The 18,022-nt window shown below is 35.2% G+C and overlaps 1 protein-coding gene and 1 long non-coding RNA gene across 2 annotated transcripts in view; one reads left to right on the top strand and one right to left on the bottom strand.

The window, feature by feature from the left end:
- ITPRID2 (ITPR interacting domain containing 2) overlaps positions 1-5,216 on the bottom strand; it is a 45,772-nt gene extending 40,556 nt beyond the window's left edge. The window contains exon 1 of the mRNA XM_043577210.1: positions 5,129-5,216. The gene's annotated coding sequence lies outside the window, so the exon portion shown is untranslated. The remainder of the gene's footprint in view (positions 1-5,128) is intronic.
- LOC122481529 lies at positions 3,455-10,364 on the top strand. Its single transcript, XR_006296881.1, has 2 exons — positions 3,455-3,493; positions 4,351-10,364. It is a non-coding gene; the product is annotated as an uncharacterized LOC122481529 (long non-coding RNA).
- Positions 10,365-18,022: the final 7,658 nt, after the last annotated feature.

The following is an 18,022-nucleotide window of genomic DNA, read 5'->3' as shown; positions in this document are numbered from 1 at the left end:
GAGTGGGCGAGATTTGTTTGCTTGTTTGTTTGGTAGCAATCTTTGTTTCCTGTCAACTTCTCTCACAGAAAAAATGTGGAAAGGCCAACTGCCCGTCTTCACCGCGTCAAAACAAATGTCTGGTTGGGCTCGCCGAGTTACTATTGTTGGCGAAGTCCAAGGAATTGAGGATGAAGATGAAAGAAAAGAGCCTCCTAATTGGTATTTGTCAAAATGTCAAACCTGGAAAAGACCAAACTTCGTGAAGTGCTACTTTCGTGCCTTAAGAAAGTTACTTATCGTGGTTGTGTTATGTATGAAAACGAATTGAGAAAGAATGTTTAATCTGGAGATTCCACATTGACGTTGGACGTGGACAGATGAAAAGATAGAGGTTGATGTCAAGATTCAGAACTATTTTAAAAATGCATTTGGGCATTCTCCCCCTTTTAAAATCTCATTAGCATAAAGACTCTAAACTCCTGTTGAAATCACAAACTTCTGATGGTTTATCAATACCTACAAAATCCTATCCAAAATCCAGACTAAGTTTCCAGAACCACCATTATATTCTGGGTCTAGGTAGAGGTACTGTGAAAATACAAGGGGAGCTAGAACAGTGATACTAGAATCTCACCGGCTTGAAATTTCATTATTATTCGTTCCCTGAATCTTAAAGACTTTTCAGCCTTCAAGAGTCCTATATAGCAAAATGCAGCTAACAGTTTAATGGCCCTTCAGAATAGGCTAGGGCCTAGCTGCCTGTAGGAAAGAAAGGTAAGCAAGAGAGAGAGAGGGAAGTAGCTGGAGAAGAGACACTGAAAGGGGTGGTCAAAAGCCACACAGAACAAAATCTACTGTCTTTACAGTTCCATGCAGGGCCCTAACAGATCCCACCCTACTCATCTGGGGCTTCCAGCTTCAACTCCATTATCTCCACGTGCTGTTTGCTGACTCTATGTCCTTGCCTCTCAATTTACTCCTGTTCTTTTCTCTCCAATACCTTTATGAACTTCAAGATCCACCTGAGCCAGAACTTTTCCTCAACTGTATCTTTCCACCACTTCTGGTCACATCTCTCCCATGATGCCCTGATTCACAACTGAATGTCTGGATCACTTATTTTAAGACTGAATTGTGCAGTAATATGACTGGCCTTTGAGGGTATGTTTGACTTCCCAGCCAGATTGGAGTGTAAACCGTGAGAGATTAAAGAACATTCTGTATTCCTCTTGTACCCCTTTACACTTTTAGTACAGAGGACTGATGACTTTTCTTGAGGTAAATTTTTCTGTTCTTTATGTTCTTCAGCATGGACAGACAAATGGATAAAGTATTTGCTTTACATTGTTTCTCTAAGGCCTATTATTTTTTATTTAGTTTTGTTTTTTAATACTTTTAAACAACAAAGAACTTTTGAGAAAGGCAATAGTGAAGTATATTTTATATTTAAAAACCAGGGGCACCTGGGTGGCTCAGTCAGTTAAGTTTTGGTCTCTTGATTTTGACTCAGGTCATCTCGCAGTTGATGAGTTCCGGGAGCCGAGCCCCACATTGGGATTCTCTCTCTGTCTCTGTCTCTCTGTTTCTGTTTCTCTCTCTCTCTGCCCCTCAAATACATAAACATTAAAAAATAAATAAATAAATAAAAGCCAACCACCAGAATCAAGCTATAAAGAAAGGAGGGGGAAATGCCAGCAGGTAGCATTAGAATAGAATACAGAAATTGCTTAAAATCTAATAGCGCAATTGTATGTTTTCTTCTACATGACCATTTTTAATGTAATATGTTGAGGGTACAGAAGTAGTAGGGAAGGAAATCCTTGAAACAGCAAGCTGTTTTGAACTGTGAAGGGTTTTAATTGTATTCTCAACTTTGAGATATTAAAAAATGCCCAAGGTGTTTCCTTTATTCAGTGAGGAATGCCGTGTTACACACAAGGAGAATCTATTTGCTTCTTCAAGGATTTTTTTTCCCAACAAGTACTATATTGTTGACCAACTGCATATCCCCATTACAGAAGCTCTCCATAAGGAGTAATGTCTGATTCACCGATACTTGCAAGGTAGAGAAATAAACAAATTTAAGTTAGATGTGGATAATTCCATCCAGCAAGTTGTAGTGGAAACAGTAGGGTCTTGAGTGTCAGATTGAAGTTTGAAATCTGCTTATCTTTCTAGTTTTATGGCCTAAGGCAAAACAGATAATATCTTTGGCCATCACATTCCTCATCTGTGAAATAGCAATCATGATAACTGCCTTCCCAAACTGATGTGAGCATCACATGGAATCACATGGAAGTAGGCGCTCAGGGTAGCTGCTGGAATTGTTATATTGCAGAAGGCAAAAATCAATGTTATAATAGAAGGATTATTCTTATACCGTTAAGTGACATCTATCCTCATGTGTATGCAGATGAATTTTAAAAATCGCATAAATTCAGGCTAGGACAGAAAACCTATTCTGGTTAGACACTTTTAAATGGAAAAGCTTATCTCTAGAAATGAAACATCGTGCTCAGTTTAATTACTTTAGTTATTTTTTACTCTTCCAGACCTTAACACATGCCTTAAAATTACTAAGCAAGATTTACTATTGAGTAAGCTAAAGCATCTTGTTCTAGTTATTGTTTGTTCAAGAATATTTATGTAATCAATATTTTATTTTATGCCTCAAAATCTTGATACAGAGTCTGATCAGAAAGTGGTAGCATTGCAGTTTACCAAATTTTCACCCCTTATTAAGACAAAAGGAAGTTGGGAGGTGTAAGCTAAGTAGAATCGCAGGTTAAATAAACAAAGCAGCATTATATATTTCAAAGGAGTGCATGGAGAACAGAATTCTGTATGAAATAAGTTTAGAAAACACTGTATATTGTATTCTCACCTCTCCCACCCAACCCAGTCACAATGAATGTAAGAGACTTGAGAAGTAAGTTCTCAAGGCTTATTAAGGAAAAAAAAAAAAAAAAAACAAACCTGTTTAACTTTGTTTAACCCAGTATTTCTAAAATTCATTTCAACATGAAATATTTTGGGCTCACTCAGTATAGCTACTAACATTTCCAGGGATACTTAGTGGGATAATTTACACTAAGGTAAAAGAGGGTGAAAGGAAAATATTACTCAACAAATGAATTCTTTGAAAATTTTCAAAGTATTATTTACAAACCATACAAATGAACTATGAGGAAAGGTGGTTAGTCTGATTTAAGATTTTTTTTTATATATTTGAGTCATTATTAATCATTACAGTATTTCTAGTTGTGTGTATTTTAAAGTGATAAAATTCATTTATATAGTCTATAACTTGAACCTATTATTCTTAGGGTTTTTCCACATTAGCAAAAATTGAGGGATTATTATGCTAGTTCATTGTCCTCATAAATAAGCATTAATATAGCGTAACAATCTGCTATTTTTATTTCCCTTATTTTCTCAAGTACACACCAGAGAGAGAAGCAGGTGTTTATAGCACTGGAACTTTGCCTTGCAGATTATTTACAAAATCTTGGTAAGTTTACATACTTTCTGATTTTGTGCATGTTGAAGACTTGTCATTTTATCATCCATTTCACTGTCCTCAGATCACCATTTCTTTTTGCCACATACTGCTAAATTTACCCTCTCCATGGTAAAACCTTGTAGATAGCTTGTTTTCTTTTCAGTGGCTCAATTCTTTGGTGTTTCTGAGCAACAGGTAAAAATAGCTCATCTATTCTTCATTAACAATTGACTGAAGCAAGATTATATAACAGAATGAACTTTATTTGGTCTGTTTCATGAATTCATGAAAGTTTAGATCAGTTCCTTTTTTTTTCTTTTCAGTCCTGCCCTAAAATATTGTTTTTAAAGGTCCCTGACATTTTGAATCATAAAAGCTTTTCAAGAGGTACATCTATTGATGTTGAATAATCAGTGCCACTTGGTATTAAACATTTTTATGCAGTACACAAGAGGATGTCATTATTGCACTTCCCAGTTTTAACACTGCCCTATTATGTGACCAATGTATTGATAGACATTTTCTTCCTATTTTAAGATTAATTCTAGCTTGTGTTATATATATGATTATTTCCTATTTGAAGCCATTTAGCACTTTAAAAAGTTTCACAATGCATGTATTTGGAATTATATATTCACAGATAAATCTTCCTTTCACATTTTATGAGAATCAAAAGAAAGAGGTTGGTGGCTAGATGAACCGGATTTAATACTGATGTATCTTTAAGAACTTTAAATGGTACAGACCTCATAGACAACTGTCTTTCACACACACACACAATGTATTTTTTAAAAATAATTCTGACGTGTGCCTGAACTGCACTGCCTCTCCCACCACATTTCCCTTCTCTAATCTCCTTTCTGCAGCTCCTTCATGCCCATCTCAGAACAAACACAATCTGCATTCAGAACAGGACCGTTTACAAGTTCAATGGAGTTATTTTGGGTGAGTCATTGAAAACACAGTACAAAACCTTTCCTCACTCACCAGAAATGCATTTTTAAAATAAAGCCAAAGTGAACAAGGCTTGGCAAGTTTGAGGGTGGACAAAATGGGGAGAGAGCAGGGTTTCTGCCAGACTCAGACAGGATTTTGCTAAACCATTTTTGTCTATTCCTTACATTCAACTTTACCAATTTCTCTTACCATCACTAACCAAAAAGTAGAAGATTGAGCAGGTAGGACATCAAAACAAGGACACTTCATATCAACCACCATTGTGATATAGAGCAGAACTGGCAGATCCCTCTATCTTGGCATCAGTTTTAAGTTGCCCTTTTTGTCATTCTTCAATTCAGAAGCTATAAGATGTATCTACTGAATAATCTCTTTATTCTAATTAAATCAATTTTGACAAATTGATAATAATTGTAGGCAATTTTTAGAAAGTTGTATATAAATTCAGTGTATAGTCCTTTAAAATTGCTTTTAAAATAAGTGAAGTTCCATGAGAGTTAATTAAGCAATGAAATGTTAAAGGAAATAGAGCTACAGAGACAGAAAATAATAAGCTAGTTCCTAAGAAACTTTTGAAATTTAATTCATGTAATGAAAGTCTATTCAACGGCTTGATACATTTTAGATATTTAACAATCAGGTATTCAAGATTTATGAATCAGAGTAGATTCTTTATATATTACTCACCCTTTATCCTGCAGAGAACTTTCTAGCAGAAATACAAGTAACTATTCTTCCACAACTTGGTACAAATCAGTTGAGGCTCACATCTCATGAATGAGGAGAAACCTGGAATCAAAAAAAATTCTTAAACATATAATGATAATTCAAAATTCCTTTGCTATAAAATTTGATAGTCCATAAAAGCCACCTTTAACGCAGATTGATCCAGCAAGTAACTCTGTGGTAATTGACACACCCCATAGGTAGCCCTACAGTTAGAATTGTTCACAAAGGGTCTATCTGCAAGCTGTGGGGACAAGCCAGGTCCTACCAGATGGAATTATGCAAATGTTCTCCTTGAACTCCCTGCAAAAATTATCGGTTTCCACAAGTCGGGTGACAGTTGTTGGTTAACAGAATGAAAACTCTGTGTTTGAAAGTTCATCTGGCCTGTGAAAGCACTAGGGTCATAATAAACAAACACATATTTCCTGCTGTAGTTTAAGAACATCGCCAAGAACTCTGCTTTCCCACATTTGGGGAATTTTTTCCTTTTATTTTATGGTGAGGCGATTGTTTTTAAATTAAAAGATAAGTACTTATACAGCCTTCAAAGCTTACCTCAACCATCTAAGAATGATTTTATCACATTTAGTTGCATTTAAATATAATCTACAAATGATCAAAAGTTAAAGTGACTACATATCTACTGATGGGGACCCAAAACTAAGAACTTCCCACAATCTTATTTCAAATCAAACAGAAACATGAACCAAACTTCCATTAAAATTTCTTTGGAGCAGACAAAAAAGGTAGCATATTTGGCCTGGATTACATTAGCACTAAATCAAACAGCTTAAAGTTATATTTATTAATAGACTGTTATTAAATAAAAGAACTACAGGGTAAAGTTCAACACACAGGTTGTTTTGGTTAATTTTTTAAAAATCCCCTGAGCCTGTATCTTTCCAATTTTTTTTTACTAGTCAGCCAAGTTGGCACCTTAAAACCTTTAAATACTGTAATTATAATAGTGCTGATATTCAATTTGGAGAAATGCTATTAAAAGAACAATTATTTCAGTGGACCCAAGGAAATAACAATGTGACAAATAGATACTTTTGATTGAGTACTTGCCTTGTGCCAGACACTTTACTTAGGGTTAGATTTATAGTGTCTCATTTAATACAACAACTATAAAAGCATTTGTATTATTCTCACTTTATAGTTAGGGAAACTGAGCTTCAGAGAGATTAATACTTGCCCCAGGCTGTGTACTAGTAAGTGGCAGAGTGGAACCAGGATTTTCCCCGGCAAAGCCCATGCTCTCACCTAAGATATGTGACTGTCTCCTAGTACTCCAGGTCCACTGTTAAAGAAACATTAGTAATCACTTACTTTCCTCTGACTGAGGAGGTTCTTCACCTATAGAAGTGGGCAGAGGGGTCAGTATGACTCATAACTGGAAGGAATTCTACAGAGGCAGTTACCCTACAACAGCTCCCTCATTTTACAAAGGGAGAGAAAATGAGCTTGGAAACTTAAGAAGCCTGCCCAAGGTCAGCCATTTGGTTAGTGACAGAATTAATTAGGACAAGAATCCATATCTCAAAAGCCCTACAAACATTGATAAAGGCAAAGGTAGAAAAACTGCTTTTATCTTATCAAATGTTCTGAAAAACTTGGAGAATATAAAAACAAAGATTTTAGTATGTAGGCTTCTTAAATTATCAGTAAATTTTTGAGTCCTTCTAGGATAACATCATATTCCCTGTTACATAAAAAAGCCCAAGACTATAGCATCCCTGGACCAGCCACATTCTTGTACTCAGAGAACTTTCTCAAGAGGAATCACACAGATGATCAAGAAGAATTTTTGCTTCTCAACCTAAAATCTGGCCTTCCAAGTAAGCTTTAATTTTCCAATAGGAGACCTGAAGTTTTTAAGATTTCACTTTTCACCTAAGAACTATTTAAAATTCTATTTTGAAGAGAAACAATATTCAGAAAGATTTTCTGAAGGGTAAAATTCAATCACTTCTGGGGCACCTGGGTGGCTCAGTAGTTGAACATCTGACTTCAGCTCAGGTCATGATCTCATGGTGAGTTCAAGCCCCACATTGGGCTGACTCCTGTCAGCAGGGAGCCTGCTTCAGATCCTCTGTTCCTCTCTTTCCACCTCTCCCCTATGTGCCTGCAGGCACATGCTTTCTCTCTCTCTCTCTCTCAAAAATAAATAAACATTAAAAAAATTCAACCACTACTGTGACTAATATATACTACATATGAGCATTTCAATATGTTAATATTTAGCCATGATTTAAAGCAGATCAGCAAAGAGCTGGGTGCTTTGATAATATCAAATGATTTCCAAAAAGTTGGTTTTCACAAAATCACTCTGATTTGTAAAATAGCATCTGCCTATATTGATTCTCAATATGAACAATGATGTGAAATGAGATGTCCTACTTCTAATAAGGAGTCTTCCCAGAACTTGTTAAGTACATCACCCTGCCTTCTCTTTAGGAGAACCTCAGAAGAAGTCTTTTTATAATATTTGTTCCAAGATGAGTTGAAATTACTGGGACATTTTATTTTAATCTCATGGGCACTGGGACTTGGATAACTAACAAAGTTTCTGTTTTTAACATTGGTTAGTAGAGAATTGAGAGCCAAATGTGTGGCTTACTCATGGTAGATGAGTAGGTCATCATGGTATGCATCCTAAACCTTATTCATACCTCTAACTTGTCCCCACCTTTTTTCTTCTTTTACTTCCATTTTTTTCTCAAAATAATATTTTATAACTTTTATATTCCTTTTCTTCACCATGACAAGGAATAGCTAAATATGTAAGAATATTATGCAAAATTATGTTTACTATACAAATATGTATATCCATAGGGGAATGTTAGGAGTGAAACAAAGATGTTCCATGACCATGACAATATTATAGCTAACTTTTTTCCTTTATTTTCCAAACATTTTGAAATTGTATTTACAACTTAGGGAGGAAAACATTATTTGAACTTTGAAATGGTAAGTTTCAAATGGCTGGTAAGTGACAGCCAAATTTCAAAGGCCTCAGAGTGCTATTCTAAGACTATCTTACTGAAATCTTAGAATAGAAGTTAAAAGCAACTTCCAGTTTTTAACTAAAGTGCTTTATTGAAAGATAACTAGTAACTATATCGCAGAAAGAGTCAGGCATGGAAGTTGTTAGGCAAGGAAGCCAATTAGGAGGCTTATATGTATGGGGCCTGGGGATAGGGAGGTTAATAAAAATTCAAGTTAGACTGAGGGAAATACAGAATGCAATCAGATTTGACAAACTACGAAATGGGTGGGAAGGAAGAAACAGAATGATCTTCAAGGTTTGTTTTCCACTGCAGGTGCATGGATAGGTATTGGTGTCATTCAACCTAATAAAGAATTTAGGAGAATCGGGTATTTGGTACTAATTTGTTTAGAAGTGAGAGAAAAAGAGGAAAGGAAATGAGTTCATTATAGGACATGTTAGATATGAGGTACTTCCAAATCATACTGATGGAAATGTAACCCCAAGCATTCAGAAATACAGCACAGAACTGGAACTCTGGATGAAAGTTTGGTTAAATATTGTAGGGTGTGTTGTGTGTGTATTGAATCCTTAATACTAGACAGCCTTCTTTCTATTTCCCAAGTAAACTATTTAAAACCTACCAAAGCAGTAGTCATCAGTGACTTCAAAAATGCCAAATCTGCTGGATCCTTTCAGCTCTCATTTTATAGTTATCCTTATGGTTTTTGCAGGATTGACTATTCCTCTCATTTATTTCTTGATCTTATATTTTCCTATTCTCCTACTTCTCAATCTCCTTTACTGGCTTTTATTCTTTTACCAGCTTTATTGTTGTGTTCTTGAGAATTCCCCTCTATTAAGTTTACACACTCTCCCTGACTGAGATGGAGAAGTCTAAGAGTGGAGGAGCTTAGGGAGAAATGAAAGTTTGTTGAATATATTGTTTGAAAAGCCTGTTAGACTTCCAAGAGAGTATGTTGAGTAGGCATTTAGATATATGAATATAGACTTCAACGGGAAAATCTGGACTGGAATATAAATTTAAAAGTCGTCAGCATATAAATAGTATCCAAAGCTAAAAAACTAGTTGGGGCCACCAAGGGGGAATTGGTGAAGAATTGTTAGAAGAGATGTCCAAGGATAGTGCTTGGGGTACTTCACATTTTCAAGGCAAATAAAGGAGAAGAATCCAGCAAAGGAGGCTAAGAAAGATCATCTAGCACAACTAGCAAAGTAGAAAGAGAACTAAGAGAAGTGGTATCTTGAAGGCCACTGAAACAAAAAGGTTTTAAAGAAGAGGAAATGATTAAGTCTACCAACTTTCTGAGAAGTTGATTAAGATGAAAACTGAAAATCGATCCCTGGATTTTGCAGTACAGATGTTATTGCTGCCCTTGACAATAATTGTGGTGGAATGGCGGAGAGTGAAACCCTGATTGTAGTGCGACTATGTGGGGCTGATTCCTTTTAGAAGATGGAAACAGGAAATAGCAGGGGTAGTCAAACTAAAACAATTAATTGTTTGGTAAAGATAGAACAAAAGAGCAAGAAAGCCATTATATAAATATATGGTCATTCCAAATCATGATTACCTATGTCTGGACTTAGTTGGGGAAAGCCAAGTTCTAAAATTTTGACTCTTCTGAGTTTATTTCCACTTAATTTTATTATTAGACCTTCTTACAATTATTATCGTTTCTCAAGAATAGTCTTGAGAGATGTAAAGATAGAAACAGTAAATGTAGACATCTGATGAAGAAAAGGATGAAGCTAGGAAATAGATAAAAGGAAATACAGAGTTGAAGAAGGATTTCTGGTTATTCTTTTGAGGAATAAAACATGTTTACTGGTTAAAAACAATAACAAGTAGACAGAGAAAGATTAGATATACACAGAAAAGGCTAGGTATTTGAAGGGATGTGATCTTGAGAAAGGGAGGAAAATTTATTTTAGAAGGTCATTTCTTTCTTTTAGATCAGAAAGAAATACAACGTACCAATGTAGTTAATTTTAAGGGGAAGATTATTTAAAGGAGTTAACGCCTAATGTCCTTTTTGTACTCGGAGAATTAGCCAGATCATCTGCTGAAGTAATGGATCATGAGCTGTTTGGAAAATTTACAAGAGCAAAGGTTTGGGATAACTGTTATTAAAAATGGAAACAAGAGTATAGGGGAGAAATAAAATATTTATTTAACCATTATATATTCCTCTAACACCTTATAAATATCAGCTCATTTATTCATCATAATATGTCTATGAGATATGCTTGATTATTATTCCCTTTTTTCAGATGAAGAAAATGAGGCACAAAGTGGTTATGCTATTTTTCTAAGGGTACCTACCTAGCTAGTAAGTAGAGGAGCCTAGAACTGAGTTTCCATGTTCTGGCTCCAGGGTCCATGCTCTTAACCACTTTACAATGCTGATTGATGGCAATGGCATGACTTTATTTATCAGGTTTAGGTACATAGGTCTTAAATTTCAAAAAACAAAATTTTAGACACATCAAGAATAGGAGCTCAGAGGTTGTGTGTGATGGAAGTTGAGGGATTAGTTGATGAGATGAGCCACAGCAGGCAGGGTTAGTTGGAAGACATAGGGCAGGAGGGAAAGAAGCAAGGTTGTATAGGGGTTCAGAGACTTGAATCTTTGCTATATTCTTAAGGTTGAGGTTCCTTTGAAGTCAAATAATTAGATAGAAACAAGGAAAAGGGATCACTGAAAAGAGCAGGAACTCAAATTAAGACAGTAAGATTGTGAAGTGTAATTAAGGGGGGTAAAGAGTCGCTGGGAATGAATAGGTAGCACTGGGGAATGGCACTGGTAGTAGATCACTGAAGTCCAAAGAGGTTAAAGGCCTGTGCAGCAGGAGAGGTCAAGAAATGATGAGTCTAGGGTGTTGGGTGGGGCACATCTATAAATATTGAAGTCACTTATGAATCATTCAAGATGAGACAGGAAATGGGGTGGAGAAAACGGCTGCAGAAACCAGTGGATTGCAATGTGAGTGTGATGTGGGAATGAAAGATGGCATAAGTGAGACCAAACAGCCATAATGAACATACTCCAAGCGGCAGAGTCATATAGGCCAAACTTTCTTGTAGCCACCTGCCTCTGGAAGTGTGATAGGGAAGCCAAAAGTGCCATGTCACTAAGATGCCTAAACTGGCTGCATTTCTGAAGAGCTTTTTAAAGAGGTTGAACTGTTGAAATGATTAAGGACTTAAATTACCTCAGAGGTCCAACACATTAGTAAAGTAAATATTAACACAGCTTGGTTTATCTAGCCCGCATAAAACCATTATCACTTAAGTACAAATATGGCCTCATGGATATTTTAAGTTTTCAAAGGTGGGAGAGTGGAAAGAGGAGGAGAACATAGGAAATTGAGATGTAATTTGGCCGTGCATAATGTGAACAACCAGCATAAAGGAGGAAGAAAGAACCGGCCACCGTGAACATGGAGAAGCTCGTATATGCACCCTAGGAATAAAGTGGGAAGGAGAAATGTGCAAATGAGCCATATTTTTCCCTTGGTTCAGGATACTCAATAAATATTATTTGTTATTTTACATGTGGTGATTGGGGCTTTCCCGGTTCCAACAAAGGAACTAAAAAAGAAAGAACATTTTTTTATAGAAAAAAAAAATTCCTATCCCTGAATCAGAAGGCAGGCTGAATTACATAGTAGGATATAATTACTTAATATTAGAGGAAACTATGTTTTGATCAACAAAAATTCAGATTTGCCTTGGAGACCTATAATGTTAGTTGCCTACCAAAACACCACTCCTCCACCTTCTTCCTTACCAACAGAATCCTTATTATGCCACTGGATGTTGGCATCTACATATGACACTAAGAGATAAGGCAGCCATCTTGTGACCATAAGTGGAGCTAGCTTAGAAAGAAAAACCAAGATGCTGATAAGCATCCCAGATTTAGGAAACAGTAATGCAGGGACCTAGTTAAATTTGAAATTTCAAATAATGAGTAACATCACAAGAGACATGTATAATTTAACTAAAATTCAAATTTAACTTGATGTCCTGTATTTAATGACAACCCTAGATTCTCAGGATGACAAATGCAAAGTTAAATATATCCTAAGTCATTGATGAAGTAATTGAGCTGTTGAGTTAGCCACCTCTGGGACCACCTCAACTCAAAACATTTTAGTATCAAGTAAATCTTCCTTAATATTAAGCCAGTTCTTATTGCATTTTCTGTTATTTACAGCCAAAGGCATCCTAACTAATGCAGTTTTGTTAGCCTTGTCTTTGAGCAAGTCAATGCACATATTGTTCATCCCTAAGTATCAACTTACAAATTCTAATTGGTATTTTCAAAAGGTTTCTTTGTGAAAATCCCTTAGTATGAAATACATCTATGTTTTCAGAATTCATAGTTTTACATCTTTATGTAGTACTCCATAAAAATTACTTTCATGAAATATGTAACATGTGATGTCTTTCTCTGCACAGTTTAGCTAGATTGGATGATCTCTAAGATATATTCTAGTTTAGGAAATATTAGTTATTATAGAACAAATGTAGATATGAAATAAATATAGGCAGATATTTTCTTACTTGATAAAGCACATAACAATAAAGCTATACAACAGAAATTATCCAGTGTTAAAATTAATTATGTAACAAAGGATTTCTTTTGACAGTAGTTATTTGTTTTAAGAATTAGCAGAATTAGATTCATAATAACACCACCATGAAAAACAGTAATACAACTTTGATGTGATGTTTCTTGAGTTACAAATAGAAGTTAGAATGAAGTCCTTTATCCGTATAGATACATAGCTTTTATTCTTAATATCCTCAAAGTACAAAGTAAATTTGGGCAAAAGAAAGGAAGATAAATAATGGAAATTTTCTAAATGATTATAGTCACAAACTGTGTGGTCCTGTAAGCACCAAAAGTTGGCATTTTCCATCTGTTTCCAGTGGCTTATCAGATGGCCAAGTCAATTTGTGAATGCTGTTAAAATTCTATTTTTTTACTATAAGTATAACCACAGTGATTCAAGTAATCTTTACATGAACTGGTCTCCCCTAGTCAATGGAGAAATGGCTTAAGCTGACAGGAACCTTTTTGTATGATGATATACACTTGTGTGCATGTGTGCACAGGTCTGCAAGTGTGTGCACATGTATATAAGTGTATGCACACTTATGCTTGTGAGTGATCCAGAGGTTATTTGATCAAGAAGCCTCTGCTTTTTCCCCCATACCCCTGGTCAAGGCAGATCCAGCTGCACAAAACCAAAGCAGGTGAAGTCAGTTTTCAGAGCTGGGAAATGGAGTGAGTTTAGCAAATTTATAATTGAGATTATCTGGTATATCAGTACTCTTCAAAATTATGTTCTGATCTAAAACTATCCTTATTGCCACTCTTCTCTCCTTCCTTTCATAACAGTCTTATTTAAATGCAATTCAGCTCTTTTTCCAAGCTTGCATTCTAAGAAAAACAGACACTACAGTTATAAAAGCCATTCATTGAAAAATACTGCCCAACTACCACTATTCTCACTCAAGCACACTTCGTGACAGAATTCTATGCACACCCCTAAGCAAGCATATCACAGTATTTATTCAGCAAACTAGGTAACTCCCAAGATGGAAAAAAAATTGCTGCTTAAAAAAATATTCTCTGTACCAGATTTTAGAAAGGAGAACCATGGCATGTACATGCACGTATAGCCACAGACTTCAACAATGAACTTGGGAAAAGAAAAAGACAGGAGGGGGGGAAACATGTAACATTTTGAGTTGGATGTTCTGAAAACATTGCAGATTGGAAAATTATATTTAGGAGTTTAAAAATCTTATTTGTGAGATAATTTTCATTTGAGACCTATTTTATGTATATACAGGATGTATTACTTTTAAAAAATAATGGTTTATGTTTTCCTCTAAAAATTAAGTATCATATGATACACTCTTTCTAAAGACCATTCATTGATTTGACCTTGGAAGGATATTCCCAGTCCATTGATTACCTTTTCATATTACTTATTTTTTTATACTAGGTAAAATTTTTTCTCCATGTGTTGCACAGTGAAGAAGCAGAAATAAAAATATAAATGGAAAAGAACACTTCTCCAGGGTCATTTAATCCAAATTTTTCTAGGGAAAGTTCTTTCCTCAATTTTAATTGTCTAATAATATCCATTATTTTTCTAATGTATCCAAATATTTCTACACCACCCTAGGAGAGACTATTTTATTTCAAATATTTCTCAAACCTGAAGCACTTACTTTTAAACAAAATTTCTCGTTTTCCAAATGCTTTAAAAGGGGATGATAAAAATTAAAAATGATATGTAATATGTAAATCTGATGTGAAAGAGATAGATTAGGTAATGGCATATGCCTCCTAAGCTTTTTTTTTTTTTTTTTGCCAGCACAAGTGTGAAAGAGTATAAAATATCCATCCGTGTGATCCATTATTGCATATGTGATTTTAAATCCATGAAAATGATCTAGCATCTTTTGAAGTATCACCTAAATTTTTTCCACCACCAGTAATTTAATACAATAAAAGAAAAGTGCCTTGATAATTCAGAACACACTGCCAGGTTGCTAGCACTAAAATACTTCTTTTGTTGAGTATCAAAGGTAGTACCATATTGCCCCTTACGTATACCTTAAATTAAATGCCTTCCTCTATTGCCTTAAAAGGGTTTCTTCAGTATAACCCCATTTTACCAATTCAAGCTTATATATCACTGACACAAACACTCCTCTCCATTTGGATCTATCTTTCTCTTCAGTAAATATGCTTCCACCTGCCCCCCTCCTTCAGCCCTGTTCACTCCACCAGGAATGTAATTTCCTTTACCTCTACTCTTACTTGAGCACCTCTTTTCCAGAAAGCTTTTCCTGACTGTTTTGCCCATTTAGTTGGTTCTCTTACTGTCAACATGTCCATTTAGCATTCCATTGTTCTGATTTCTGTTAATTAGTTTATTCTTGTGCTTTTCTGTATGCTCCACCTGTCCTTGTATTCTGAAACATTGGAAGTTCCTCTACTAAACTTTGTTTATTCACTGTTCATTTCTGTGTGATTCAAATTTCTAGAAACACTAGGTCAGTAATTAAAGTACAAGAAAAAAGAAAAAACTAGGGCACCTGGCCGGCTCAGTTGGTTAAGCATCTGACTTCGCCTCAGGTCATGATCTAGTAGTGGTTTGTGAGTTTGAGCCCGCATCAGGCTCTGTGCTGACAGGTCAGAATCTGGAGCCTGCTTCAGATTCTGTGTCTCCCTCACTCTCTGCCCTTCCCCCCACTCACACTCTATCTCTCTCTTTCAAAAATAAACATTAAAAAAATTAAAGAAAAAATAAATAATAAAGGTTTTACTTGTACAAAATCTACATTCATGACCTCTTTTACCTTATTTTGAAATACAGTTTCTAGGTGTTTCTCATGGTAGATATTAACAGTGACATCATTTCAAATTTGAGTCCCCATGATATTCCCCCTTTTTTCTTACCAGGGTGCACGGCGTAATGCAGTGGTTTTCAAATTTATTTTTGAGGAACAGAATTGGTTTTTTTTTTCTTTTCAAACTCATTCTTACCCAGAATTTCAAATATGTTAACGAGATGCAAGCTGAGCACCTCTTGCTAAAGACAGTGCAGTGTGTGAGGGGGAACATAAGGTGTCCAGACCACCTAGCCCTTCCACAGTTGCACCCCCACCCCCTGCCCCTGCGGTGGCTCCTGTGGCTCCTTGGAGGAATTCTGGAGGCCTGATGTAGAAACTTCAGAAACCCTGGCCTTGGCTCTGCTGTCTTCTCTTTGTTCAGGCTGGAGCAAGTCTCTTTCCTCAAGCATAAAAACAATGAACTTGATCTTCAAAGAGCATTCATAGAAATTATAAAGCTTCAAAATGTAAGCAGTATTTAAAACCAATGAAAAAAAAATCATGCCTATTTTGGTGTTCTGTTGTTGTATTGTATCATTATTTTTAGACACTTTCTTAGGAAAAACATTGGTAGATGTTTGATAAAAATTAGTATTGAGGGTTGATTATAGATTTAAACAATTTTTTTTCTTTGGTTTATCTAGATTCTGGTTTATGAGTGCCTTTTATTATCAGTAAATTTCAGTTTTGAAAACTCTAGTTTGAGGTGGCATTTCAAAAAAAAGAAACCAAAGTTTGTATTCAACATTCACAGCTTCTAATCTTTTGTATTCCTTCGAGAAAACAAACAGTGTAATATAATGTTCTTACATAGAAACTGGTATAAATATCATTAAAGTATTTGTTTTGGTTGGTGTTCATTTACAGAATGTGTGAAGAAATACATAAACCCAGTATCAGACAAATACCATTAAAGAGAACTATCATTCTAGTTAATAAAATATATTAGTGAACTTGGGACTTTTCATTTTAACTATATTTTAAAGCTATTTCTATTGGGCACTGATTCATTTGTAAATGGAAAAAGTCAGGCAAAATACCAAAACAGTAAGTACTACTTGGTTCTCAGCAACCTGTTAAATAAACTGTTGCTGCTTTTAACTGCAGAGTACTTAAATGTAACTGCTGTCTATAATTTTTTTTAGAATTTCTGGTTTCCCCATCAGATAAACTTGACTCAGCTATCAATATAAAAATCCCTTACCTGTCAGTTTGGCTTAATCAAAACAATTAAAAAAAATTTTTTTTAAGTATTTATTTATTTTTAAGAGAGAGAGATAGTGTGAGCAGGGGAGGAGCAGAGAGAGAGAGAGGGAGACACAGAATCGAAGCAGGCTCCAGGCTCTGAGCTGTCAGCACAGAGCCCAATGCAGGGCTCAAAGTCACTAATGGTGAGATCATGACCTGAGCCAAAGTTGGATGCTTAACCGACTGAGCCACCCAGGCGCCCCAATCAAAGCAATTTTTGATGCCACTAGTCTTCTACCAAAATGTTTTACTTTCCAAAATATGTTTATAATGTGAAAATTTCAATAAAAAACCCAGTTAACCTATGTGTATATATGTATGTATGTATGTATGTGTATATACATAAAATTTTAGAAATACTTATTGTTAAATAAAGTTACTTCTGGTGAATTAACCTTTGTAAATCAAAGTAGGATATTTAGATAGGATATTTAGGTAGGATATTTAGGTAAAATTTGTTTTTACCATAGTACCCTCATTACTAAAAGGTTACATAAAAATTTAAATACATTTAACTTAAGAGTCATTTAGTCCACACACATTTTTACTCATTAAATAAATAGTTGTATTGTGCTTTTGTACAAGATTTACTTGACTCAGATAGGAATTGAGTGCTAAGATTTTGTTTCTGATACCCAGGAACGTGCACACTAATGAGGACTATAATGTGGAACTGCAGTTTAAGTTCATTATCATTTTAGTGGTACAGGCAAGTGCTTTAATGTACCACTTTAAAAAATGGCAAAAACCAAATGAGGTCTGAAATGAATCAAAGGAGAACTTTTTTGTCTGGAGAAGCTGTGAGAGATTCCTAGTCACATTTTCTTTCCCTCGTCCTATGGAACCAACATCAATCAGCTTAAAAAGCACGATTATTGGGGGCTTAAAAAGTCTGTCAATGGTGAGAATAGTGACTTTGAGATTTGAGGAAACCTGTAGTAGAAGGGAAGGATAAAGAAGTAAGATAAGAAAAAAAAAGAATCTAACATTTATAGAATACTTAACAATTGACCTTTTATGTTGGTTATGACATTGTGTTTCGTCTTAAAGGGAAATCATTACAAAGCAGCTGAAATCACTGAGGTGAAAGCAGGAGAAGAAATTGTACAAACAGACTAAAATTTTTTTATCTTGGCTCTCTTCAACCTTGTCCCTATTGACTAGT

This window comes from Prionailurus bengalensis, chromosome C1 (assembly GCF_016509475.1).
Source record: "Prionailurus bengalensis isolate Pbe53 chromosome C1, Fcat_Pben_1.1_paternal_pri, whole genome shotgun sequence".
In the NCBI taxonomy this organism is placed as follows: Eukaryota; Metazoa; Chordata; class Mammalia; order Carnivora; family Felidae; genus Prionailurus; species Prionailurus bengalensis.
The sequence above is the reverse complement of the archived record's forward strand: the minus strand, read 5'-3'. Positions and strand labels throughout refer to the sequence as shown.